This window comes from Orcinus orca, chromosome 11 (assembly GCF_937001465.1).
Source record: "Orcinus orca chromosome 11, mOrcOrc1.1, whole genome shotgun sequence".
In the NCBI taxonomy this organism is placed as follows: domain Eukaryota; kingdom Metazoa; phylum Chordata; class Mammalia; order Artiodactyla; family Delphinidae; genus Orcinus; species Orcinus orca.
Genome location: NC_064569.1, coordinates 54,173,526 through 54,181,562, shown reverse-complemented (window position 1 = coordinate 54,181,562; position 8,037 = coordinate 54,173,526).

Sequence of the window (8,037 nt, the reverse complement as noted above, 5' to 3'; positions counted from 1 at the left end):
GTCGCAAAAAAGGGCTGGTCACCAGAAACACCAAGTGATTGGAGGGTTGGAACTTCAGCACCACCCACAGACCTCTGAGAATTGTGGGAGAGAGGGCTGAATATTAAACTCTTACCCTGTGGGATCTGACACTGTCTCCAGGTAGATAGTGTTAGAACTGAGTTAAATTTGTAGGATGCCCAGTAAGTGTCTGCTGAGAACTGGAGAATTACTTGGTGGTATTGGAAAACACACCAGAATCACAAAAACAGAGCTCAAATAATTATTTATAAAGTCTTATTAAAGGTCTTATTTCTTATTCATAAGAAATTTCTATAAATTCTAACCTTACACCTAAAGCAATTAGAAAAGAAGAACCAAAAAAAAAAACAAAACAAACCAAAAACCCCAAAGTTAGCAGAAGGAAAGAAATCATAAAGATCAGATCAGAAATAAATAAAAAAGAAATAAAGGAAACAATGGCAAAGATCAATAAAACTAAAAGCTGGTTCTTTGAGAAGATAAACAAAATTGATAAACCATTAGCCAGACTCATCAAGAAAAAAAGGGAGGACTCAAATCAGTCAAATTAGAAATGAAAAAGGAAAAGGAACAACTAACACTTCAGAAAAACAAAGGATCGTGAGAGACCCCTACAAGCAACTCTATGCCAGTAAAATGGACAACCTGGAAGAAATGGACAAATTCTTAGAAAAGTACAACCTTCCAAGACTGAACCAGCAGGAAAAATAAAATATGGACAGACAAACCACAAGCACTGAAATTGAAACTGTGATTACAAATCTTCTAACAACAGAAGCCCAGGACCAGATGGCTTCACAGGCGAATTCTATCAAATATTTAGAGAAGGGCTAACACCTATCCTTCTCAACCTCTTTCAAAATATAAAAGAGGGGGGAACACTCCCAAACTCATTCTACAATACCACCATCACCCTGATACCAAAACCAGACAAAGATGTCACAAAAAAAGAAAACTACAGGCCAATATCACTGATGAACATAGACGTAAAAATCTCCAACAAAATACTAGCAAACAGAATCAAACAGCCCATTAAAAGGATCATACACCTTGATCAAGTGGGGGTTATCTCAGGAATGCAAGGATTCTTCAATATATGCAAATCAATCAATGTGATACACCATATTAACAACTTGAAGGATAAAAACCATATGATAATCTCAATCGATGCAGAAAAAGCTTTTGACAAAATTCAACACCCATTTATGATAAAAACTCTCCAGAAAGTGGGCATAGAGGGAATCTACCTCAATATAATAAAGGCCATATATGACAAACCCACAGCCAACACCGTTTTCAATGGTGAAAAAATGAAACCATTTCCTCTAAGATCAGGTACAAGACAAGCTTGCCCACTCTCACCGCTATTATTCAACATAGTTTTGGAGGTTTTAGCCACAGCAATCAGAGAAGAAAAAGAAATAAAGGAATCCAAATTGGAAAAGAAGAAGTAAAGCTATCACTGTTTGCAGATGACATGAAAGTATACTTAGAGACTCCTAAAGACCCTACCAGAAAACTACTAGAGCTAATCAATGAATTTGGTAAAGTAGAAGGATACAAAATTAATGCACAGAAATCTCTTGCATTCCTATACACTGATGATGAAAAATCTGAAAGAGAAATTAAGGAAACACTCCCATTTACCAATGCAACAAAAAGAATAAAATATGTAGGAGTAAACATACCTAAGGAGACAAAAGACCTGTATGCAGAAAACTATAAGACACTGATGAAAGAAATTAAAGATGACATAAACAGATGGAGAGATATATCAAATTCTTGGATTGGAAGAATCAATATTGTGAAAATGACTATACTACCGAAAGCAATCTACAGATTCAATGAAATCCCTATCAAACTACCACTGGCATTTTTCACAGAACTAGAACAAAAAATTTCACAATTTGTATGGAAACACAAATGACCCCAAATAGCCAAAGCAATCTTGAGAAAGAAAAATGGAGCTGGAGGAATCAGGCTCCCTGACTTCAGGCTATACTACAAAGCTTCAGTAATCAAGACAGTATGGTACTGGCACAAAAACAGAAATATAGATCAATGGAACAGGGTAGAAAGCCCAGAGATAAACCCATACACATATAGTCACCTTATCTTTGATAAAGGAGGCAAGAATATACAATGGAGAAAAGACAGCCTCTTCAATAAGTGGTGCTGGGAAAACTGGACAGCTACATGTAAAAGAATGAAATTAGAATACTTCCTAACACCATACACAAAAATAAACTCAAAATGGGTTAAAGACCTAAATGTAAGGCCAGACACTATAAAATCCTTAGAGGAAAACATAGGCAGAACACTCTATGACATAAATCACAGCAAGATCCTTTTTGACCCACCTCCTAGAGAAATGGAAATAAAAACAAAAATAAACAAATGGGACCTAATAAAACTTAAAAGCTTTTGCACAGCAAAGGAAACCATAAACAAGATGAAAAGACAACCTGCAGAATGGGAGAAAATATTTGCAAACAAAGCAACTGACAAAGGATTAATCTCCAAAATTTACAAGCAGCTCATGCAGCTCAATATCTAAAAAACAAACAACCCAATCCAAAAATGGGCAGAAGACACAAATAGGCATTTCTTCAAAGAAGATATACAGATTGCTAACAAACACATGAAAGGATGCTCAACATCACTAATTATTAGAGAAATGCAAATCAAAACCACAATGAGGTATCACTTCACATCAGTCAGAATGACCATCATCAAAAAATCTACAAACAATAAATGCTGGAGAGGATGTGGAGAGAAGGGAACCCTCTTGCACTGATGATGGGAATGTAAATTGTTACAGCCACTATGGAGAACAGTATGGAGGTTCCTTAAAAACTAAAAATAGAATTACCATATGACCCAGCAATCCCACTACTGAGCATATACCCAGAGAAAACCATAATTCAAAAAGATACATGCACACCAATGTTCACTGCAGCACTATTTGCAATAGCCAGGACACTGAAGCAACCTAAGTGTCCAGCGACAGATGAATGCATAAAGAAGATGTGGCACATATATACAGTGGAATGTTACTCAGCCATAAAAAAAAATGAAATTGAGTTATTTGTAGTGAGGTGGTTGGACCTAGAGTCTGTCATACAGAGTGAAGTTAGAAAAACAAATATCTTATGCTAACGCATACATATGGAATGTAAAAAAAAAAAGGTTCTGATGAAGCTAGGGACAGGACAGGAATAAAGATGCAGACGTACAGAATGGACTTGAGAACATGGGGAGGGGGAAGGGTAAGCTGGGACGAAGTGAGAGAGTGGCATGGACATATATACACTACCAAATGTAAAATAGCTAGTGAGAAGCAGCTGCATAGCACAGGGAGATCAATTCGGTGCTTTGTGACCACCTAGAGGGGTGGGATAGGGAGGGTGGGAGGGAGACGCAAGAGGGAGGGGACATGGGGATATATGTATACATATAGCTGATTCACTTTGTTCTACAGCAGAAACTAACAACATTGTTAAGCAATTACACTCCAATAAAGATGTTAAAAAATAATAAAAATAAAATGCAGTCAAACAACCACAAAAAAATACAGATTATCATCTACGAATAGATGTAAAAGATTCTCTCAATAAAAAATTGTCTTGATTTCACTGCAAAACAATGTTCCTATGGAGGTACATGGTAAACTCTCTCTCTTGCAGAATCACTAGCACTGTTATGAATTTGACAAACTTTGAACAGATACATTCAATCCAGAATGTAAAAATCCAACCTCAAGCAACATAAACTCTTCTGGAAATGCTTTTCACCTCCCCACAATCCCCAGCTCTCTGATATGAAATCCTGAAAGTGACTAGAGGTCATTTAACATCAGAAAGGTGGAATAAGGTCATAGAAGGATATTCTGCCCCAGCAATTTTTTTATTGAGGCCTCTACCAGGTGTCTTAGGACACCATTGGTTATAGGGAGACGGTTGCCTGGGGTAGCTCTTTACACCTCAGTTACACACCTGGCAGGATTTGACACCGACAGGATGGTTATCCTTCCCAGCAGAAAAACCCAGGAGCTTGTAAAGAACATAACTTTGCGTCTTTGTAAATTCTAGTCACATGTATCAAATGTGCTTTCAGAGTACCTGTCATCTTGCTTCTGCTGCACATTTCTGAAGCAACAACAGTTTTCTGACATTGAAAGTTGTAAGTGTATTCCTTCGCAGTCAGCTTTTTGAACATTTTTTTTCAGTTTTTAATTTTAGGAACTAAATAAAACTGAATTTCTTTAACTTATTTAATAATTTAGAGAAAATAACTAAAAGGAAAATCAATAATTCATTTCACTTCAAAAGATTTTTATATCTTTTCCATATTGTAATTAACTTTGGAAAAACAAAACTTTCGCAATACCTCTTATTCTTATGCTTAAGACATAGTTTACCAATATAGTTTAAAATTTCTTCCCTAGACATACCATTCTAATTTCCCCCATAGCACAAAGAAAGAGCATGTTGATTATTGTAAGCATTTGTTAAAAGGCTTGTTTAACATACCTTGAGAATCAGAGGATAGAGTATTCTTTCTAAGATGAAAATCTGGCCATGTTAAACTCTATTTCAGGGTTTCCATGATTCCCTACTGCTCTGAGTATAAAGTCCAAATTCTGTAGCTGAGGGTAGAACTGAGGGTAAGCAGGAACCACATCATGCCCGACCTTTGAACGTGCTGCCTCCTTCGTTTGAAATGCCTTCTGCACACTCTTCGTACCCTTTCTCCAGCCTCTTCCTGCCTCAGATCTCAGTCTGATGATCTGTTTTTCCTGAACACCCCCTAGTAGGACTAGGTTGACGTCCTACTAGGTTGACGTGTAGGACTAGTAGGATGTGTAGGACTAGTAGGACGTGCTGCTAGTCTACACATTCACTGAAGATAGAGATTATATTTTCTCTCCCTTGGGTCCCTGGGGTCTAGCACAGTGCTGATACATAGTCTATGTCTGATAAATGTTTGTCCAATCAATGAATCAACAACATTGATCTACATTATCAAAAAGTTGACATGAGACTAAGTTAGGTCATATACTTCTTCTAGATACCCAGACAAATGCCATCCATGGCACACTCTCCAATAGTATTTTCCTTTAAAAGTATTTGTAATTCATTCCACAAATATTGTTTGAATTTGCCAGGTACTATTCTATGTTTCTTGGGATACATGTTGGTGAACAAAACAAGGATCCCTTCCCTGCTGGAACTTATATTCTAACAAGGAGAGAGAAAATAGACATAAGCAGTAAGTAATTATATGTGATGTTAGGTGAGAATTATTATGGGGGAAAAAAGTAGAGCAGGGCAAGTGGATTCAGATATGGTAGGACAGGGTGTGGGTTGCAACTTTAATTAAGGGAGTTAGGTAGACATCACTGAGAGGGTGACATTTGAGCAAGTATTAGAAAGAGTAAGCAAGTGTTCACCCCATGGATGTCGAGGGGAAGAAAACCCAGGCAGAGAACAGCTGATAAAAAGACCAGATCCAAGGTAGGTGTTTGCTCAGCTTATTCCAGGAACAGCCCAGAGGCCAGAAGTGTTGGAGCAGAATGAATGAAAGGAATGGGGGAGAAGGGTGAGGCAGAGAGGAGGTGGCAGAAGTAGGCACTGGATGTATAGGACCTAAGTTCTACTCCAAGTGAAATGGAGAGCCAGTGCAGGACCCTGGTCAGAGGAGTGGCATACTTTGGCTTACATTTTGAGTATATAAGCCCTATTTGGGAAATGAGCTCTATTTTAGTAAATTAAAAAATGGTCTGTCTTAATTGATGGTTTCCTCTTTCATTTTCTTGTGCAGCCAATTCTGCACCAAAGAAGAGTCTCCTCCTATATGTCTGAGTCTCTCCAGTATTTCTCAGCCAACTTATCTTGGCACACAGGAACGTTATGACCTGTGGCTAGGGTTTTTCCAAAATTCACAGCCAAGTTGATTTTTAGGACGCCATCTTAAAATGAGATATAGAAAAATGTAATTTTAATTCTGATTTTTAAATGTTATTTCACAATAAGTAGTGATAAGAGTTCTTATAAGAAGTGGCACAAGATTAATGATGCGGTATAAGAATTGATAATTATAGCTATATAATTGTCCTGCAGAATGTTACAGCATCATTGAATCAAGTGCTCTGTGTGGACCTCGGGAACAAAGGCAACATTAGAGAAATCCTCACTTTCAGATTCTCGTCAGTTTTTACCATAACAAAAGAGAATGCATACATTTATTGGAGCCGGTCCTAGAAATGTTTTGACGTCAGCCCAAAGGAAAAGCCACATAAAGGGTGTTTCCAAAGTGTACTAGAGAAAATATTTTACAGAAGGTGATTATAAATGGATAATAAATCTGACAAAAAATGTTTAACTGCAAAAAAGAATGCAAAGCAATCATGAAGAAACTAAAATGAATTTCAAGGAGAAAAAAAAGAGAATATTAGAATATTCAGGTGAGAATATAGGAATTTAGTGAAACACACTCTCAAACTGCTTGGGAGTAAGAACAGAGATGTTCTCACACTGTTGGTGAACAGAAAGCAATGTGATACTGTGGATTATAAATCCGAAAAAGTATCACATATATTGGCCTTGTACTTTTACTCCTGGGAACGTTTGTTTAGGAAATAATGCAAAAAAAGTTAAGTTGCAGTATTATTTTAGAGAGAAATTCTATATATATATTCCAGTGAAAGGGTTAAATAAAATATTTTAAATCCATATTAAGAAGTGTTTACAACTTTAAATACTTTATGAAAAATTAATGATATAGGAAAATACTTATGATAAGGTTGATGCAGGATGAAACAAGGTTCAGATACATGGTCTTGGCACGTACAAAAATATGTCAGAAATAAAAACTTAGTGGAAAAACACTAAACTGTTAATAGTGGTTATCTTTAAAAGGTGATATCATGGGGGACTTTTTTTTCTTGTATTTTTGTACACAGCATTTATAATAATAACCATGTATAATATTTCTAAAGCTTTTCTATTTTAATATATAAATCTATTTAATATTTTTCACAAGTAAACTTTTAAGATTATTTTAATATAACAGTAAGATATATTCAGGGTATAGCTAAGCAATAAAAAAATTAAAATCTCTTTTTTTTTTTGCGGTACACGGGACTGTCACTGTTGTGGCCTCTTCCATTGCAGAGCACAGGCTCCGGACACGCAGGCTAAGCGGCCATGGCTCACGGGCCCAGCCGCTCCGCGGCATGTGGGATCTTCCCGGACCGGGGCACGAACCCATGTCCCCTGCATCGGCAGGCGGACTCTCAACCCCTGCGCTACCAGGGAAGCCCCTAAAAAAATTAAAATCTTTTGATCTAGTCAATGGTATAAAATGAATACAGGCATATAGGATAGACCAGAACACCTTAATTGAAGACTCTTACAAATTTTCTAGATGTCAAACCATTAGCTTGCCATCAGTCTGAGCAAAATGAGTTAATGACAGTCTATTTGGTGCTAACTGTAGGGTTTTTAACATTTACCAAATTATTAATGAAACCGGCTTTATAGAGATTCTTAAGATACGCCAAACCTTAAAAGTACTGCCATAGATGCACAGGATAAATATTTCATGTAAATATTTCATGTAAAAATAACAAGATAAGAAATATTTGTGTAAGAATCTAAACTCTATATGCCTATAAGTGTCCTTGTACTAGGAAGTGTGGAAAAAAACTGATGCAAATTTGCAACTCTTGATGAACATGTTCAAAATCCTCTACATAGACTTTACAGGTAGAAGAACACTACTGTTTGCTAGTTTGGTATTTCACTCTTCTGCTAGTTTTGTGCAGTGATAGCCCACCTTAGTGTCAGGTTTGATAAAGGAATCACGGCCTCTCTTTTTGATGAAGGATGTTTGTTAGTTTTTCAAAGGCAAGCCATTTAATTTTGTTACTAGTAAAAACGGGTATTGATTCTTTTAAGAGCATACGCTCTTTGTTTTTTGGGTTTTTTTTTTTTTTTCTGTACGTGGGCCTCT